Raw genomic sequence first — 19,259 nt, 5'->3', positions numbered from 1 at the left:
GAGCGGGCATTCCACAGAGCACAAGAGAGAGGCAGGGAAGAAGGGGGGAGGAGAGGAACAGAAATTAGGTTGGACATACCATGGTGTGACCTGCACAAATAGGATGAGAGCTGATGTGGAGGACCAGGATTGAGATTAATGTCCCCAGCGGGGAGAAGGAGCAAGAGAGTACAGAGAAGAGTAGGAGAGGTATGACGACAGCGACAAAGGCGAGATGTACTCAGGTAAAAAGGAGATGGATGGAAGGAAATGTTGAAGGTTGAGAGCTGAGAAAAAGAGGAAAAAGATGGTGAGATGATGAATACAGAGGGTGGACAATGTGTTCCTGCAGTGTACAGTGGTTTCAGATGGAGAAACAGATTAGGAAGGGACAGTACCAAGAAAAAGTGTACTGGAGCCATAAGTAGTAACTGGGAGAAAAATAAATGTAAAGAGGAAATTTACGTCACGCGGCACCTAGAGCGGAGGCCCTGAGTGGATCGGAGTAGACCTGGGAGTCACCCCGGAGAAGGCTGTCAAGGATATGCAGATGAGCTGCAAGTCCTCCACAGCACCTGAAAGGCAGCCGGTGGTAGAGCTGGGCACCTCTCAGCTGAGGAAAGGCTTACCAGGGGTTAGGTCGAAGCCAGCATTCCTCTCTATGAGGGTCGCCTGATCCTAGCCAAAAAGCACCTGGAAACCCTGGGCACCTGGAGCAAGGGCCCTGGGAAGATCGGGGTGGACCTGGGAGTCACCCCAGATACAGCTGTGAGGATATGCAGAAGGGCTGCAAGTCCTCCACAGCACCTGGTGGGAGCGCTGGTCACCTAGAGCGGAGGCACTGAGTGGATCTGAGTGGACCTGGGAGTCACCCCGGAGAAGGCTGTCAAGGATATGCAGATGAGCTGCAAGTCCTCCACAACACCACAGACAAACGTGGTTTAATGGGGCTGAGTCAGCATGGATTCAGCCAAGGGTGGGCTTGTCTCACCAATTTGCTTCATTTCTTTGAAGACGTGAATAAACATATAGGTAAAAGTGAGCCGGTTGATGTAGTGTATCTAGATTTTCAGAAAGCTTTTGACAAAGTTCCTCATGAGAGACTCCTGAAAAAAGGAGTCATGGGATAGGAGGCAATGTCCTTCTGTGGATTAAGAATTGGTTATTGGATAGAAAACAGAGAGTAGGGTTAAATAGCTTATTTTTCTCAATGAAGGAGGTTGAATAGTGGAGTGCCATACTGGGACCGGTGCTATTTAACATATTTATTAATGATCTGGAAATCTGAATGAAGTGAAGTGATTAAATTTGCAGATGACGCAAAACTATTCAAAGTAGTCAAAATACATGTGGATTGTGAAAAATTGCAGGAAGACCTTAGGAAACTAGAAGACTGGGCTTCCAAATGGCAGATGAAATTTAATGTAGACAAATGCAAAGTGATGCAGATTGGGAAGAATAATGTGAATCTGTTACCTGGTTCACTTTAGAAGTCTGTACTCAAGAAAAAGACCTAAGTGTCATTGTAGACAATATGCTGTAATCTCTTCTGCCCAGTGTGCGGTGGCAGCCAAAAAAGCAACAAGATGTAGAAATAATTAGAAGAGAGATGCAAAATAAGACCAAGAATATTATAATGCCTCTATCGTTCCATGGTGCGACCTCACCTTGAGTATTGCATTGAATTCCGGTTGCTGTATCTAAAAAAAAAAAAGATATAGCAGAATTAGAAAAAGTTCAAAGGAGAGCGATTTAAAATGATGGAACTGCTCCCATTTGAGGAAAAGATAAAGAGGTTAGGGCTCTTCAGTTTGGAAAGCAACTGAGGGGGGATATGATTGAGGTCTTCAAAATCTTGAGTGGTGTGGATCAGGTGGAGGTGATTTTTTCACTCATTCAAAAAGTACAAAGACTGGGGGACACTCAATGAAATTACATGGAAATATTTTTAAAACAAACAGGAGGAAATATTTTTTCACTCAAAGAATAGTTAAGCTCTGGAGCTCGTTGCCAGAGGATGTGGTAATGGCTGTTAGCATATCTGGGTTTAAAAAAGGTTTGGACCAAGTACCTGAAGGAAAAGTCTATAGTCTGTTATTGCAATGGACATGGGGAAGTTACTGCTTGCCCTGGGATTGGTAGCATGGAATGGTGCTACTAATTGGGTTTCTGCCAGGTACTTGTCACCTGGATTGGCCACTAATGGAAGCAGCATACTGGGCTGGATGGACTATTGTTCTGACCCAGTATGGCTATTATGTTCTTCCCTGAATTTATCTTTTTCTTTTCTTGTTTTTCGAAGTGTTGCAGTGGTGGCAGTGATTCCTTGTAGACTGCCTTGCCGATTGTCTCAGTCCCTTCTCTGTACTGCAGCCCATCTCTGCGATGTACCATCTTGTTTCCTCTTAGGCAGGCTGCAGTAGAGAGAAGGGGCCAGGACTGGTGGCAGGGCAGTCCATGGGAATTGCTGCCACTTCCATCCTTTAAAAACAAAGAAATGAAAAGGTGAATTTGGGGAAGGAAGGGGGGAGATGTTAGACTGTGGCCGGGGAAGGCGGCAGAGGAGCCAGAGCGGCAGCTCATTCCTCGCCTCAGGCAGCAGATTGTCTTGGGCTGCCCTGATGGCCCGTGTCGAGTCTTGGATGTGAATAAACATTTGAATCTTTAGAGCACCCTCTGGTTATTGTTTTGGATGTACTAACTGCCCTTAGCTTAGACCCTTGTCCGCATGCATCCAGAATTAAAAAAAACAAAAAACCCCAGGAACAAAAAACAGCATTGGTACATCTGTCATGTGCTGGAATTCTGTGCATAATATTGTCATCACAAAAATTTCTATGCATAAAATTATTGCAATTCCAATAAATAAGCATAGAATAACATTCCAGCACATGCTCAGACATTTTTTTTTTCTGCTCAGACGTGTGTCACTTCCTGTCTGTCCTAAAAAGTTGCAGGTACTGTTAGGCTTACAGAAGGAGAAGCTGGCATTAAAGAGGAACCTTTTATTAAGCCGTGCTAGAAAGTGGTCGGCGCTGCAAGTAGCATGTAGGTTTGTTGCACTCTCCGGCAACTTTCTAGCATGGCTGGAATAAAAAGCTGACTGCGGCCATTTTAATGGTCATGCGCTAATTTCCCCATTAGTGCGTGGCCATTACCGCCAGGAGCCCTTACTGCTGCCTAGTTAAGCAGTGGTAAGGGCTCCCATGCTGCTCCTGTGCGAATCGGGTAGTGCACAGTAAGGTGCCCATGTTACCTGTGCCTGCTCTCTGATCCCTTACACGCCTCCTGTGCTGGAAAATATTTTCCCAATATGGGATTAGTGCTAAGCAGAACACTACCGCTGGACGCCCTTGGCAGTAAGCCTTCCTGCCTTTAGTCAAAGGGCCCCAAAGCCTCACAGACATTAGTGCAGAAGGATGAGCTAAGCCTTCTAAGCCTCCTCAGACCTGTCGTTCAGGATCCTACATTATGCTTGTCTTAGTCTAATGCGCAAGTCTCTGCGTCCGGGTCGAATAGCATTGATTTTTGCACGGGGTTAGCTTCTTTGTAAAACCCTCTTCTGCAATGTGTACAGACACTTAATCCTAATAATAAATGAAGTGCACGTTAGTCTGCAGTACCTTTGCACCTGAAACATGGTCCGTGTTGGGTCTGAACTACTATTCAACTTTTACTGGAGAATAAACTTTTTTTAATTTAGAAGATACTGGACTTCAGGTAGTTCTTGGAACTTGTTGTCTTCCACTGTGTGCTTGTTTGATTCTACTTTTGCACTTGACAGTGGAGGGTTAAGTTTACCCAGTCTTTGGGACACACCCAGCCAGTCAGGATTTTAGGATATCCCCAATGAATAAGCATGAAACAGATCTGCAGGCATGGCTTCCTATGTATGCAGAGCTCATGCATAGTCATTGAATATCCTGCAACCCAATGAATGTGCATGAGATTTTGCATGCAAAGGAAGCAGTGCGTGTAAATCCGTCTCGTGCATATCGTGGATATCCTGAAAACTCAGCTGGCTGAGTGTGTCCCAAGGACTGGGTTGAGAAGCAGTAGGTTCAGTGACTCATCCGACATCCCAGGGCGAGTCAGTAGGGTTTGAACCCTGGCCTCCCTGATTCTTAGCCTGCTGCTCTAATTGCAAGGTTACTCAGGTATGCATTTTACAAGGAACAAAGGCATCTGTGCATCATTTTTGACCTGGCACTGCTGATTCTCTCTCATGTCTTGTAGCCATAGGCTACACTCATAACAATGAATAAATACTTTCGTTTATTTCCAGAGCCTTTTTCAGTGACACTATTTTAAACCATTTATAGTCTACTCATCTTACATTTTAATCTAAGCAGAGTCCAAAAACGCCAGACAAAACAGGAGAATTGGACAAAACTACATGTAAGACTGCATAATATCAAATAATTAAATCAAGTAAACCTGAAAGTGCACTAAATTCTCTGCAAAAGCTTCTGCCAAAAGGATACTCGTGTCCTTCTTTGGAAAATTAAAAGATGACTCTCCGATTTGCTCAGCCATTACAAAAGTTTCGTTTATTTAAAACAAGTACAACAGAGTAGTTGATAGTAAATGAAACGAGTACAATTAAAAAAAAATAGACATAACATCAACAAAGACAAAAAAGTATATACAATAAAGAATAAATGTGTATACATTATTTATACATTCTTGTATTCCATTATTATTCAACAAATTTCGGTTCAAAGTGGCTTACAATTTACATTTTGGTGGAGTTACTGTTGTGCAATGTGGAGAGGGCATCAATAGTTCGTGTGGTTATTCATAGTTTTTGAAGAGATAGATTTGAAGAGGAAAAGGTAGTGGTAGCTTTTTGTTTTTCAGCTGTAGAGTTTTTGTGATGATTGTTCATATAGTTTTTGAAGAGGTAGATTTGAAAGGAAGGCGACGATATCTTTGTGATTTAACTGTAGAATTTTTTGAAGAGGTAGGTTTTCATTTCTTGTCTGAAGATTAACAATCGATGACAATTAATAGAAATAGGCATGTACAACATTCTAAGCAATACTGGAAAAGGTTTTGCACTTTGGCTGTTAAAATGTTTGTCTTTTTAAAAAAAATTCTGCCTTCAGGTTCTTTCTTGGACTTTGGCTTCTATCATTATGTTAAGGTTGTTAGCTCTACACAGACACCGCTGCCTTACCAAGGTTGCCGGATCTAAGGAGGATACTTATTACAGGCTGTAAAAGTGGAACATGCTTTAGGACTGTACAGTGAGACGGTGAAATGGTTAAAATTAAAATGAAATTGATCCACCGGGACATATTTACCAAAAGACAAAAGCCATAACTGGGCAAGTTAGTGTCAGGGACAGACAAGCGTATTTGTATGCTTAGTCCAACCCAGATTCCTCCTGTCTGCCCTAAAGCCCAACTTTTTGATGCAGCTTTTAACTCCTAACCCTTATTCACTTGTTCAGAACCCTTATTTTATCATTCTCACTTTAATATTCCCTTATCTCTTGTTTGTCCTCTTTGTCCTAATTAGATTGTAAGCTTTGTCGAGCAGGGACTGTCTCTTCACGTTCAATTGTACGGCGCTGCGTACGTCTAGTAGCGCTTTAGAAATAAGTAGTAGTACCCCATACTTGATCTCCAGCCTTCATTCCCTCTCCTCTCAAAATCTAGATAGTAGCTGAAGAGTGCAGAGATGCCTAGTCTAATGTGTTGCACTCATTTGAAGGCTCTCTCACTCTCGCATTCCTGAGCGGCTTCTTTCACTCATTCGGAGAGTGTCATTCTCAGGGGTCACTATGGGGCCCTTTTACTAAGTTGCGGTGGGCCTACTGTGCACTAAGGGCCCCTTCCCTTTTACGAAGCTGCAGCAAAACGGGGCCGGCGCTGGCGTCGACACGTGTTTTACATGCGTATCAAGGCCCCCTTTTACCGCATCTGGTAAAAGGGAAGTCTCGACTTCCTGCAGGAAATGGCCGTGTGGCAAGTAAAGCACTTGCACGGCTATTTGGGGGGGGGGGGGGTCCAGGGGCGTATCTGCGTGGGGCCTGGGCCCCCGCAGATTTTGCCCCGGACCCCCCTACCGCCGTTAACCCTCCCTCCCTCGCCTACCGCCGTCACCTACCCCCGAGGTCCGCTTCCTCCGGCTTTTTAAAATATTGCTTCAGCTGGCGGGGGACCCCAACCCCCCGCCAGCCCAGCCGCGATCTTTAACTTTTTCATCCTCGTCGTTAGTGGGTTTCCTCAGGGGTCCGTGCTAGGACCGCTGCTTTTTAATATATTTATAAATGATTTAGAGATGGGAGTAACTAGCGAGGTAATTAAATTTGCTGATGACACAAAGTTATTCAAAGTCGTTAAATCACGACAGGATTGTGAAAAATTACAAGAGGACCTTATGAGACTGGGAGACTGGGCGGCTAAATGGCAGATGATGTTTAATGTGAGCAAGTGCAAGGTGATGCATGTGGGAAAAAAGAACCCGAATTATAGCTACGTCATGCAAGGTTCCACGTTAGGAGTTACGGACCAAGAAAGGGATCTGGGTGTCGTCGTCGATAACACACTGAAACCTTCTGCTCAGTGTGCTGCTGCGGCTAAGAAAGCGAATAGAATGTTGGGTATTAGGAAAGGTATGGAAAACAGGTGTGAGGATGTTATAATGCCGTTGTATCACTCCGTGGTGCGACCGCACCTTGAGTATTGTGTTCAATTCTGGTCGCCGCATCTCAAGAAAGATATAGTAGAATTGGAAAAGGTGCAGCGAAGGGCGACTAAAATGATAGCGGGGATGGGACGACTTCCCTATGAAGAAAGACTAAGGAGGCTAGGGCTATGCAGCTTGGAGAAGAGACGGCTGAGGGGAGACATGATAGAGGTATATAAAATGAGTGGAGTGAACAGGTGGATGTGAAGCTTCTGTTCACGCTTTCCAAAATACTAGGACTAGGGGGCAATGCACGATGAACAATACAGTGTAGTAAATTTAAAACAAATCGGAGAAAATGTTTTCTTCATCCACGGGTAATTAAACCTGGAATTCGTTGCCGGAGAAAGTGTGAAGGCGGTTAGCTTAGCAGAGTTTTAAAAAGGGGTTGGACGGTTTCCTAAAGGACAAGTCCATAACCGCTACTAAACGGACTTGGAAAAATCCAAAATTCCAGGATAACATGTAATAGAATGTTTGTACGTTTGGGAAGCTTGCCAGGTGCCCTTGGCCTGGATTGGCCGCTGTCCGTGGACAGGATGCTGGGCTCGATGGACCCTTGGTCTTTTCCCAGTATGGCATTACTTATGTACTTATGTCGTGCAGCGCGCTGTGAAAGCTGCATGCATCTTTAGATCCAGTTGGATGGAGTCCTGTCTGACATCGCAGCCATTGACGTTACAACGTGCTGCGACATCAGACTCCATCCAACTGGACCTAAAGATGCATGCAGCTTTCACAGCGCGCTGCACGATGAGGATGAAAAAGTTAAAGATCGCGGCTGGGCTGGCGGGGGGTTGGGGTCCCCCGCCAGCTGAAGCGATATTTTAAAAAGCCGGAGGAAGCAGACCTCGGGGTAGGTGACAGCGGTAGGTGGGGGAGGGAGGGAGTGTTAACGGCGGGGGGGGGGGGCTATAATGTGCCCCCTCACTCTAGCCCCTGCCCCCCCTACCGCCGAACCTCAGATACGCCCCTGGGGGGTACACTGGCATTACAGAAATACATTTTTGTAGCGCTAGAAATGATAGCACGCTAGGGGTGGGAAGTACTGCCGGGCTGCTGTGGTAGCATGGCGCTATTTCCTGTATAGCGAGCAGTAAGCCTACGTTGGGCTTACTGCCGCTTAGTCAAAGGAGCCCTTAAAGAGCACTACCACAGGATTTGCCGAGGTGTCCCACGGTAGTTTTCCATGTAGAGTGTGCTAATCCTGCACTGGAAAATATATTTTTATTTTTCAGTACGGGAGGTGTGCCCTGGGCGGAGAATAGGCGTGCCTGTGCTAATTGGTAGTGCGGGAATATTACCAGACTAGAGTAGACCCGAGCAAATCTTTTCTTTCTGAGAAGTAGTTTCACCACTGAATTTTAAATGAAACTGAGCTCTTCTCAACTGTGTAGAGGTAAGTCCTAATAGAGAAATGTAAAATAATCCAATTTTATTTATTTATTTATTAGGATTTATTTACCGCCTTTTTGAAGGAATTCACTCAAGGCAGTGTACAGTAAGAATAGATCAAACATGAGCAGTAAAAATATTCAAGTAACAATACAGAGTATGGCATGGTATACTACTTGCAATCATAGGAGCCAACTTTTTCAAAATTATTCGGGGTGCTAAGCCATGAAAATAACCCCTCCCTGGACACATACAAGGAACTTTCTCAATATTGGGGGTGCCCAAGCACCCACAGAGTCGGCTCCTATGCTTGCAATGACTACACAATACGTAATAGAACATTATAATTGGTAGTGAAGGGTAAGGCAAAGTAGTAACATATAGATGAGTAAGAAAGTAGGAAGAATTTGAAAGTAAGGTGACTGATTTGAAGAAAGTTGCACAAATTTTTTTATGCTTGGAGCCAGAATCAGTTTACACAATGAGATTAAAAAAAATGCATCTCAGCGTGAACAAAAAATGTTTGAACTGATTTACTTTATTTGCCCCTGGACCCCCCTGCCGACGACCCCAACCCCCGCCAGCCTAGCCGAGGTCCTCTTCTTCCCAATCCCACGCAAGTCTTCGTTCTAGTCTGATGTGCAGGACGTCAGACTAGAACGAAGCCTTGCGCGGGATTGGGAAGAAGAGGACCTTGGCTGGCGGGGGTTGGGGGTCCCCTGCCAGCTAAGGTAGGTGGCGGCGGGAGGGGGGGGGGGGTCGGCAATGGCAGGGGGGAGTCAAAGTTGGTGGTGGTGGGTTTAGCAATGGCGGGGTGGGGGGCTAAGGTGTGCCCCATCAACCTCGCTCTGGACCCCTTCCCGCGAAGTCTGGCTACGCCCCTGGTGTCGGCATTGCTGTGTGGCTTAATAAACGGGGGGGGGGGGGGGGGGGATTGTATTTTATCCTATCATTGTTAATCAGAAAAAGTTAAATTGTACCTTAGACAGAATCGCAGAAACTTACATTATAAAAAGCAGTCTAATGACTAAAATTATAGAACTATTACAATGACAATACAATCTCAATTTATACAGTTCATAAGTAAAGTGTTGCCATACTGGGACAGAAGGTCCATCAATCCCAGTATCCTGTTTCCAACGTGGCCAAAGTTAGCCTGAAAGTAATATTTTCTAAATAGATCTGCTTTGAGTAGTTTACGAAAGGTTGCATATTGAGTCAAAAAACAGAACACTGGTAAAGAATTCTAAATTTTTGTTGCCTGATAAGAAAATAATGGGTATTGTATTTTGATACCAATGTGTTAATCATAGAGCAGATATAATCCGAGGCTAAGCCTGGAAAATGTTAACAAAGCAGTTTAAAAAGCTATTCGGCAGGACTAGGTGGGAAGAGACATTAAGAAAAAGGTATGGGTAAAATTCAAATAAGGTAGGTATGCCAAGTAAAACTTGGTGTAAATACCAACGCATAAATTAGGCATGGACCTGGTATAGTCTATAACAATGTACATAGATTTTAGAAATGTCCATGACCCGCCCATTCCACGCCCTTGGCCATGTCCCCTTTTCAACTATGCAACCTAGAATTTACACGTATCACGTTACAGCATATGCTTAATTGTGCGAGTAAATTCTAATTGTCAATTAACATTTAATTATCAGTGCTGATTGGCTTAATTAAGTTGTGTGCAAATCCAAAATACGACCAGATTTGCGCGCTCAACTTAAGTTGCGCTATATAGAATCCAGGGGTTATCTTCGCTCAGAAGCTCCAAAGAGAAACAAATATTTATGCTGCTTTTTCAGTTGCAAATGGAACCCATATATCTAGGGAACACTCCGGAGGGGGGTGTTACTTAAAGCAGTATTAAATATTTCTAGATTATTCAGTGAATGTATTATCTAGAAAATGTCTTTGGCCTGCAGTCTCACTTGTTGGGGTGGTAAATCTTGCTCTGTAAGATGGTTCACCCTTGCCATCTCTAAGAGCGTCTGATTTTTCCAACTCATGCTATCATTTCTGTTTTGCTGTTAAGGAACTTTAGGCCTTAGGTGGCTGTCCCTCTCAAGGACCTGGAATGTCTTTGAACTTGCTTCCTTTTTCCTATTGTAGCTGGTGACCCTGCAGGCCCTGACTCAGTCCTTTTTTTCTTTAAGGGAAATTACCATTGCCACTCACCCACGCCTAGGTGTGTCCTTGGCTTGTTTTCAAGCATCTGTGGCACCGTGCCATCTTTTGTATGGTAGAGCAAAAGAAGCAGCCAAAGAAAAGGTACAAAACCCACCACTAGTTGACCGGAAACCACTGGAGGGATGTGTACATCTGCTCTTACGTTTATTTCTTTCCGTGTAGCCTTGTCATTCCTTACTCTACCCCTTGTGTAATCTAAACATTTAGTGGGCATACTTTCAAGATATCGGATGACCTTGGCCCAAATTTAATTTTGGTGATAACGGAGGAATACCCTAATGGTGAGATCAGTGGCAGACAACCAAGGAATGCAAGTTCAATCCTACTGCCACTCCTTGTGATACTGGGCAAGTCACTTAACCCTCCCAAACTTAGGGGCAGATGATCAAAAGCAAACGCCGGCACTAGAGGCTGTTAGCGCCATACTAGTGCCGGCGTTTGCTACCACCCATGATCAGAGCCCTCGGGCGTGTGAAACAACGCGCTCGAGGGCTCTTTGCGCAAGTAGCATGCAGATGCATGCTAAACAGGGCTTAACGCATTCAGCGGTCAGCGTGCCAAATTTGGGTCGTTGGCTGCTGCAAACCCTACGCCAGCTCTGAGCTGGCATTAGGGTTTGCAGATCATTGGGGAGGAATGGTGAGCCATGTCCAGCATGCAGTTGCATGCTGGCAGGCCCCCGTTCCCACCCCCCCCCCCAAACCAAACCTACCAACAGGGGGCTGGAGGTCCAGCGGACCTCCGGTCCCCCCGCCGACCTCCCCCTCAGTTCAGGGGCGCTAACCCCCCCCCCCCAGCGAGCGACCGGGGGGGGGAGTGGGGGCTGGAGGTCCGGCGGACCTCCAGCCCACCCCAATTCTCCCCCCCAGCTTTGTCTGTCAAATCCCTGGTAGTCCAGCATGAAAAAGAACCCCTTCCGGCCCCCCTACCTTAGTTGGAGGAGGGGAGGTAGCCTGCCTCTCTCCTCTTCCTTGGGTTGACGCCGCCGCAAAATGGCTCGCTGGGAGAGGGGGGGTTTGGCCGGCAGCCACTGGACCACCAGGGACCATTATCTGGGGTTTGGGGGGGCTGGAGACCCACCGGGTCTCCAGCCCTCCCTGAACCTGGGGGGAGGGGATTATCGGGGGGACCGGAAGGCTGCCGGACCTCCAGCCCCTGTTGCTCGGGGCAGGGGTAGTCAGGGCCTGGTGGTCCTATGGACCTCCAGCCCCTGTGTTTGACAGGTTTCGGCTTTTGACAGCCCAGACCTGTCAAACAAGTGCGGGAGGATTGTGCTGAGCACATGCTCAGGCACAATTCGCCCGCACTTCTACCCCATGATCAGAGATAATTGCGCTGCTTAAATTTTGCATGCATTATCTCTGATCATAGGTCTAATAGCACCCCGCGCTGTTCCAGCGCTATTTTAGAGCGCTGTTTGGCAGAGCGCGGGGCTTTTTATCATCTGCCAATTAGATTGTAAGCCATCCAGGGACAGGGAAATACCTACTATACGTGAATGTCTCACCTTGAGCTGCTACTGAAGGTATGAGTTAAATCCAAATTCAAAAATGTGATGCCGTTAGGAATTGCCCACATCCCAGTACTGTGGCCTTGTAGGACAAAACTCCTAAACTCTGCAGTGAAATGCAGAGGACAAGGACCCAGTATGGTTTCTTTACTAATAAGAGAGTGTTACCAACAAGAAGTCCTAAAACCATATCCTACAGCTGTGGAATCATCGCTGGCTTTTGAAATCTTTTAACCTCAGTCAGTATCCTTCATTGCAGGTTAAATTCCATCTAGTACTGGCTCCACAAACTCAGTGTGAGGTGTGAATATGAACCCCAAGATCTAGTAGGCAATGATTAGCAGCCAATCACTGCTCAAAGACGTAGGTGAAGTCGATACAAACTGTTGCTAAGTACAAGGGACCCTAGAAAGGGCGATGACTGTCCTGATATGCCATACATGGGGCAGAAATGTAGTTTTGGTAAGGGGAAGAGTATAGCAGTGGGGGGTTATACCTTCATCATAGCTCACACTAGCATTATTGGCTTTTGTCTCACCTGGAATATAAATTGCACTGAACCCTGGAAAAGGTATATTTAACAGTATACAAGAATTGATTTGATATTGGGATAAACTCTATAAGTGGCACCTAAAAGTTGGCGCTGAAACTTTTTACACACTGAACGCTATTCTATAAAGGCTATGCGTCCTTTACAGAATAGCACTTAGGGCATGAACTTCGCCTAACTTTAGGTGCCGGCAATTATGCCTATTAAAAGTAGGTGTAAATGCTGACGCACCCTCCAAAACGCACCTAGCCATGCCCCCCAAAATTTCTGCATGTTAGGATTATGTGCAGCTCCGTTATAAAATATGATCTGTGCGTAAACCTTAAGGCCAGTAATTGTTAGCCAATTATTGGTGCTGATTGGATTGTTATGCAATTAAGTTGCGTGTGCAGTTTGGCTACTTGCGCTTTATTGCACGCACACTTTAGTCGCCGTTTATAGAATCTAGGGGATTAAGCAGACTGGAGAAGTAAACAAAGTAAAGGTTTACTTATGCTCATGTATCCAGTGGCGTACCAAGGGGGAGTGGTGGGGGCGGTCCGCCCCGGGTGCAAGCCTGTTGGCCGAGTCCGCTCGTTCCCTCCCTGCTGCTCCCTCTGTGCGGAACAGGTTACTTCCTGTTCTGGGGCAGAGGGAGCAGCAGCGAATGAGCGGACTCGGAGCTGACAGGTGCGCGGCACCCCTCCAGCAGGTAAAAATGCGCCCGGGGAGGGGGGGCGTGCTGCACCCGGGGAGGGGCGCATCGGTGATCCGCCCCGGGTGTCAGCCAGCCTAGAACTCCACTGCATGTGTCATCTGTCTTTTGTTGCTACATTATCCATTATTGCTCATATATGAACAAATATGGTACTTATTGTACAGCTGACAGCATCCAGGTCCCTGTAGCCCTTGACTGACGGATGCTCTAGCGGTACTGGGAAGTCAACTGCTGTGCCATGCTTTTGAATTCCAGCTGTATCTGATTAGCTCTTCAACCCTCGGAACAGATGCTCCTGGTTTAAAAAAAAAAAGTCATTCACCCTGCAACAGATCTTGCTGAGATTGTTCACAATATGCTGGTCCTGCAGTGGTTTAGTTCTTTGACAATTGGGCTTAAGGGACAGTTTGCTCCTTCCCTGGATGCCTTCCTGGGTTACGTTTTCTGGTTCAGCCAAATGTTATCCCTGTGCTTCCAGAGGTTGCTGTCATCGGCCTTGTATGTGTTTTTAGATGGGGGGGGGGGGGGGGGGGGGGGGAGGGGAGACCTTGGTGGCATTTCATTTCAGTCTTATGCCAAGGGTCTGGGGAGAAAGGGAGCTGGGTCTCCCTCTTTGGTGCTGAATGGAGACCTAAATCCCCCCCTGAATTGCAGGGCTCATTGTCCTTTCTGCTTTGTGCTTCTGCACTGAGGCTCTAATTGCTGAGGCAGCAGCCAGCTCTCAATCCCTCTTTAAAGATCCCTACCCCAAAGACCTTTCAGCTAATGCCCCCCTTCCCCCCTTCCACTCCACCACTGGAATACCACAAGGGGGAGGAGGGCCTCTTCTTTGTTCCAGGTTGGTGATTCCTTTATTCTGCTGGGAATGTAGAAGGCCAACAGGCTGGTAGTGTATAATCTGCATTTGGAATATCGACTTGAGAGATCTCGCAGTCAGAGTACAATCATACTACCCACCAGAACTCTTTATTTACAAGCTTGCTGGGGAGGCACTCTGTGACATAAAATGGTTATGATTGCATATGAGCCTTGCTTAACCATAGGGCTCTAAATCTAACATATATCGAGCAACACCAAGGACTGATATATTGCCTGTAGGGGTGTGTTGCTATGCACTGGCAGCTGGGAAAGGAGTTTGCACATCATGGAGTGCTGTTGCCATGATTCTGGTCTTCCTTCTGAATTTCATACATTCTTCTTCCCTGCTGTGCTCATTGCTTGGGGGAGCAGGTGCTGCCCAATGTAGCAGTCATCAATAAGTATGCCACACTGGGGACAGACCAAGGGTCATTAGCCCAGCATCCTGTTTCCAACAGTGGCCAATCCAGGTCGCAAATACCTGGCAAGATCCCCCAAAAAGTTCAATACGATGGCACCCCTATTAGTCATCTCCTGTCCTTGGAGTGGTTTAGTAGGGTGTGGGGTGCCTATAGGCTCTCTGCTTCTCCCCTCTCCCTCCAGATTGCTATGGGATGGGGGAGGGGAGGGATTGATTTCCTATCCCTGACTCGCATGTGCTCTTTCCTCGCCTCGTTCTCTGGTGATTGTGGCCACTGGCTGGTACCTTTTCATTGGGTACCCAGGACAATTCTGCTCACTCTACACTGACTGGCCCTGAAGAGGTGCTGGTACAGGTGTGTTGGGCATCTGCTCTTAGATGTGCTATGCCTTTGCAGTAGCAGATAGGAGAATAAGGGTGAGGGGTGCAGGCCAACATAGGAAAGGGGGCAAATGAATAATACTGTTCCTATACTAAAGGGGTGGTGGTGGGGAGGGGAGAAGATTTCTTTTGGAAGGGGGTTGTCTAGTCCCAGATACTGTCTCATTCTACCTCTGATGCTGGATTTTAGGGCCTGCCTGCTGGCCAAGGCTGGAATAGCTTCATTTAACTGGAGGAATCTACAGCTATTGCAGCCACTTTCTCAGTACCATAGTAAATGACGGCAGATAAAGACCTGTACAGTCCATCCAGTCTGCCCAACTCCCAGCAGTGTTTTAGGGGCCCTTTTACAAAGCAGCGGTAAGCTCAACACAGGCTTACCACACGCTATCTCGGAACTACCGCCTGCCCAACATGGCCGTCGGCGGTAGTTCCGACTCGAGCATGCACCATTTCCGGCTTACTGGAGAATTTTTTTTTTTTTTTTTTTTTTTTTGTAGCGCAGCACTACCCCAGCAGTAATCGGGCATTGCTGAGCGCTGCCCAGTTACCTCGGGAGCCCTTACTGCCACCTCAGTGGGTGCATTTTACTCGCTGCGGTAAAAAGGGGCCTTTTTCTTGCAGCTTAGTAAAAGGACCCCTTAATGTACTCTATGCTCATGGGCTGTGGGACACAATCCAGCCTTCCTATAGCAAGAAAAAAAAAATCAGTTCCTTATACATGTTCCTTTTCATTGGGTACCCAGGACAATGTCGCCTCCTACTGTTCATCAGTAGTCATGCCCAAATGATAGCTAAACATAGGATTAAAAACAAAACATCAATTTAACAGCACCAGGCAGCTTTTTTCTGGGTGAGCAGTATACACTGTAAGAAGTAAATAAAATACAAAAAGAAGCAACATGTTTTTGTTTTTAATTGTTATTAAAACAGGAGAGGCTTGTGGTCATTTAAATTGCGTGTGCAGGGCTGTCTGGTGATATTCAGCGGCACTTAGGCAAATACTACTACTATTTAGCATTTCTATAGTGCTACAAGGCATACACAGCGCTGCACAAACATAGAAGAAAGACAGTCCCTGCTCAAAGAGCTTACAATCTAATAGACAAAAAAATAAAGTAATCAAATCAATTAATGTGAACGGGAAGGAAGAGAGGATGGTAGGTGGAGGCGAGTGGTTACGAGTCAAAAGCAATGTTAAAGAGGTGGGCTTTCAGTCTAGATTTAAAGGTGGCCAAGGATGGGGCAAGACGTAGGGGCTCAGGAAGTTTATTCCAGGCGTAGGGTGCAGCGAGACAGAAGGCGCAAAGTCTGGAGTTGGCAGTAGTGGAGAAGGGAACAGATAAGAAGGATTTATCCATGGAGCGGAGTGCACGGGAAGGGGTGTAGGGAAGGACGAGTGTGGAGAGATACTGGGGAGCAACAGAGTGAGTACATTTATAGGTTAGTAGAAGAAGTTTGAACAGGATGCGAAAACGGATAGGGAGCCAGTGAAGCGACTTGAGGAGAGGGGTAGTATGAGTAAAGCGACACTGGCGGAAGATGAGACGGGCAGCAGAGTTTTGAACCAACTGGAGAGGGGAGAGGTGACTAAGTGGGAGGCCAGCAAGAAGCAGATTGCAGTAGTCCAAACGAGAGGTGACAAGGGTGTGGATGAGTAGAGTGCTCGGAAAGAAAGGGGCGGATTTTACGGCTGTTGTAAAGAAAGAAACGACAGGTCTTGGCGATCTGCTGGATATGAGCAGAGAAGGAGAGAGAAGAGTCAAAGAACCCCAAGGTTTCGAGCTGAGGAGACAGAATGAGAGAGCCATCTACAGAAATAGTTTCGTACATATGGGAAAATGCGAGAGGGAGGTTCTGGAAGCCAAATTTAGGCTTTAGGTAGAAAGTTGAAATCTGTAGATAACTTTGTCCCATTAAATCATATTTAACATGGATTTAGCCAAGGGACGTCTCGCCTCATCAATCTGCCAAACACTTTCTGATAATCTGGATACACCAGGGCTCATTTTCAAAGCATGTAACATAGATGACGGCAGAAAAAGACCTGCACGGTCCATCCAGTCTGCCCAAGAAGATAAATTCATATGTGCTACTTTTTTATTTGTCCTGTCCTCTTCAGGGCACAGACCGTATAAGTCTGGCCAGCCCTATCCCCGCCTCCCACCACCAGCTCTGGCACAGACTGTATAAGTCTGGCCAGCCCTATCCCCGCCTCCCACCACCAGCTCTGGTACAGACTGTATAAGTCTGCCCAGCACTATCCTTGCCTCCCAACTACCAGTCCCGCCTCCCACCGCCAGCTCTGGCACAGACCGTATAAGTCTGCCCAGCACTATCCCTGCCTCCCACCACTGGCTCTGGCACAGACCGTATAAGTCTGCCCAGCACTATCCCTGCCTCCCACCACTGGCTCTGGCACAGACCGTATAAGTCTGCCCAGCACTAGCCCCGCCTCCCAACCACCAGCTCTGCCACCCATTGTAGGCTAAGCTCCTGAGGATCCCTTCCTTCTGCACAGGATTCCTTTATGTTTATCCCACGCATGTTTGAATTCCGTTACCGTTTTCATCTCCACCACCTCCCGCGGGAGGGCATTCCAAGCATCCACCACCCTCTCCGTGAAAAAATACTTCCTGACATTCTTCTTGAGTCTGCCCCCCTTCAATCTCATTTCATGCCCTCTCGTTCTACCACCTTGCCATCTCCGGAATATAGACCTACAAAGTTGCATAGTAATCTATCTAACTTTGAAAGTCTATGTGCTTTGAAAATGAGCCTCACTGTAGCAACTGGCTCACCTTTGTCCACATTTGCTACCTTTTTTTTAAAGGAGTGAACAAATTCCTAGTGAGAGATTCCTGAGGAAATTACAAGGTGATAAGATAGGAGGCCATGTTCTATTGTGGATCAGAAATTGTGGTTCCCAAGCCTGCAAGCAGATGATCAAAAGCCCCTGCAATAGCGCTGGAACAGCGCAGGACGTTATTGGACCTATGATCAGAGATAATGACATGCTAATTTAAGCATGCAATTCTCTCTGATCATAGGGAAGAAGTGCAGGAGGATTGTGCCCGAGCATGTGCTCAGGCACAGTCCTCCCGCACTTGTTTGACAGGTCTGGGCTGTCAAAAACACAGACCTGTCAAACACGGGCTGGAGGTCCATGGGACCACTAGACCCCAACTACCCCTGCCCCGAGCAAGGCAAAATGGGGGCTGGAGGTCCGGCAGACCTCCAGTCCTCCCGCCCCCCCAACCAGGTTCAGGGAGGGCTGGAGATCTGGTGGGTCTCGAACTCCCCCCCCCCCCAAGCATTTCTAAGAAGCCCCTGGTGGCTCAATAGTCCTGGAGGCACCCCAGCCAGTCAGGTTTTCAGCCAGTGAAGTGACTTGAGGAGAGGGCTAATATGAGCATAGCGACACTGGCGGAATATTAGTCGTGCAGCAGAATTTTGAACAGATTGAAGAGGAGAGAGATGTGGGAGGAGACCTGTGAGAAGCAAGTTGCAATAGTCTAAGCGATAGGTGATAAAGATGGGATGAAGATATAGAGTTCATCCCATAACTCTTGAATAATTGGGCCCAATGTTTTTGTCCTAAAGCTCTTAACTCATTTTTAATTTGTTTCCTGCACAAGGGGGGGGGGGACACTTCCAAGGCTTTGTATTTCAATCATTGCAATTACCTGATACTGATACTCAAAAATCACTTATTTCAAAACCTCAACAGTCCACTTCAAACATGAGCAGTATATTCCACCAAATTCCAAGTTTCACTAGCAGGTTTTCGAAACGAGGGAGCCCTTTGCCCCAGTGGCATAGTAAGAGAGCGCCAGGGAGAGGCCACTCCCTCAAACGGACTTCCAATGGTTTGGGCGCTTATTTTTTTTATATGCTCTCTTCATTTAAAACACGCGCTGTTGGAAGTCCGTTCTCTGCTCCCCCGGCGCCTTCAATAAAACACGCGCTGTTGGAAGTCCGTTCTCTGCTCCCCCGGCGCCTTCAACCTGGCTATGCTTTCTTCTTTGCTCTTGTTGAGATGATAAAACTGCTCATGTTTGAAGTGAATTTTGGAGTTTTTATTCCAAGTGCCGTTTGTGGAATGTGCTTTGGTATTTTGAAATTTTTATTTTTTATTTTTTGTTACTTTTGTACCCCGCGCTTTTTCATTTTTCACACCAGTTTGTGTGATTCCTGAAGCCGTGAACACATTGTTTAATATTTAAAAGTTTGAGTAGTGGTTTTTGAAGTGTGATTTTTGTTTTTTTCCTCCTACAGGAGTTTTTTTCACTACTGTTTTCCACTCTCATCAGAAGCCAGTGATGAGTCCGTTTAAGGGTTTAAGTATACAACTTCCCCTGGACAGTTGAGGCTTCCTTTCTTTAAATATAATAATTATTACATGGTCATGCCTTCAGTTTTTTAGCTATGGTGCGCTTCAGCAAAATAAGTGTGTACTTTTATGAGCGTTATATATATTTTTGCTACCCATCAATTTTTATCTCATTCAAAATAACACATGGCCATTTTTCCCATGCAGGATAAATGGCCTTAGCGCATGGGAATGACCCATGTAAAG

At 46.4% G+C, this 19,259-nt stretch overlaps 1 pseudogene; it reads left to right on the top strand.

Annotated features, from left to right (window-relative positions):
* LOC115481002 overlaps positions 1 to 19,259 on the top strand; it is a 469,054-nt pseudogene that overhangs the window by 62,543 nt on the left and 387,252 nt on the right.

Source organism: Microcaecilia unicolor, chromosome 11 (genome assembly GCF_901765095.1).
Source record: "Microcaecilia unicolor chromosome 11, aMicUni1.1, whole genome shotgun sequence".
In the NCBI taxonomy this organism is placed as follows: domain Eukaryota; kingdom Metazoa; phylum Chordata; class Amphibia; order Gymnophiona; family Siphonopidae; genus Microcaecilia; species Microcaecilia unicolor.
This window is presented reverse-complemented; position numbering and strand designations above follow the sequence as displayed.